We start from the raw sequence: 1,954 nt of genomic DNA on the forward strand, positions 1-1,954 counted from the left end.
ACCAGCAGCAGTAAAACGAATATTAAGCAAGACAAAAGAAACAAAAAACTATCCAGAAACCACGACTCTGCCTCTTCAAATAATAAAAACTTTTAGGAAAACACATGACAGCACATGAACTCGTATCTATGTGCCAAACATAACAAAAGGCAGTGAGGTTGATAGTAGCTGGAGCCAGGCTTCAGTTGACTTTAGGACGTCTGTCTGCAGGAACCGTCATGGCCGCTTGTGGTGGGAAGTACCACAGATGACAGAATGTGATGTCAAACGTTACACGGAACTGCAGAGAAGTACTACTTCTGACAAAGTAGTTTGTGCAGAGAAACAGTTATTGGGGAAAACAAGCGTTTAACTCCAGTGCGTACCACCTCAACTGAAAAAGTACAGCGGCTTCTGGACAGGTAAATGGCGAGAACCGGGGGTGCTCATGAAAAACAGATTTTTAAGTGAATCAGACAATTATTTTGAAGTAAATGGATACATTGAGATGAATATGTGAGATGACAACATGATTAAAAGATTCTCCGTCATTTTGCCTTCACCGACTTGTTGAGTTGGATCCGTGGTCATACTTGTCATGTGCCGACAACCCAAACCGTTGCGTGTCCATTCTGGTCTATGTTCTTTTTTAAGGGACTGATCTTGAGCCAGTCCAGAAAAAAAATCACGTTAGCAGCTAAATCCACCGTGAGGAGTCTGGTACTGAACGCTCACACCTTTCTGAAGATGAGGAGGAAGAAAGACTCCACACCTGGCGCTCAGGTTTTTTTTTCCTTATCTTTATGACAAACATTTATGCTATGGATAGGACCAACCAGGTCTCCCCGGAGCAAGAGAGCATGACAGCCCAGGCCCCTGGTCCGTGGGCAGGGCTGGGGAAGCGGATGCTCGGATCCCACGGGCGGGAACCATGGACCTGGCAGCGGGCGCCGTGGCAGGACTGCTGGGACGCGGGCCAGTTGGTCAGACTGAAGCTCAGAACCCAACCAAAAACACAGAGTGTGGGTTTGAGTCCCGTCCTCCACTTTCTGACTCACAAACCAAGTCAAGAAAAAGGAGGCGGAGTCTAATGAAAGTCCAAACTTTACACGCCTGAAAAATATCCGATGACAAAGTTTTAAACGAGTTTCCATCAGCCGACCCCGGTGGACATGCAGTTCTCAATTCCAGCTTCACAAAATATCGTGAATATGGCAAAAACCAATCAGATTATGGGGATGAAACTTCTGGACAAACAGGATGAAGATCTTTTGTTGTTTTATAAAAAGAAATCGGAACCAAGAAAGTTAGCATTTGCTAACGTGAAACCGAAAATGACTGATCTGAGATTTGTTTGCTAGGAATCGGATAGAATCCCTCTCTCTATATATATTTATATCAATATCTATATATATATACATTCATATACATACAATTTTTAAAACGCCCCTCTCACCCTCCGCAGGTGGTTTCTCCTCCAAGCTCAGGTCTTCTACCAGAGGCCTGGGAGCCTTGGGGTGAAAAGAAATCAAGGAAAATTTGTCGTCTACAACTTGATGAACTGCTTGAAATTGAATTTATAATCTAACCCATAGACACCATAGAGCTAGGTTTGAAGAAAAGTATAATTTATTGACTAATATAAGTCACACATTCAGGCAAAAATAGTTTTATCTCTAGTATCAAAGCTTTATGGATAAATGTAAAGAACTAGTTATGCAGTAACGATGTGTGCCTTTGTTACATTATTAAATAAAATTAGTGCTTCATGAACAAACTCGTATAGAGAGGTTGGAGTGAATCCAGACTCTTCCGTTTGGGTCACAGACAGACAGCAGGACGAACCAACAGTTCGCTGTTAAATGACCGCATTAGTTATAATTATAATAATTATAAAAACTCCAAACATAAAGAAGAAACCGGAAGTGTTCTGATAACAGCAGATCTGGAAAAGCTGGTGCTGAGACGAAAGCAC

The sequence above is a fragment of the Oryzias latipes genome, chromosome 12 (assembly GCF_053564925.1).
Source record: "Oryzias latipes strain Hd-rR chromosome 12, Olatipes_Hd-rR_3.1".
Lineage (NCBI taxonomy): Eukaryota > Metazoa > Chordata > Actinopteri > Beloniformes > Adrianichthyidae > Oryzias > Oryzias latipes.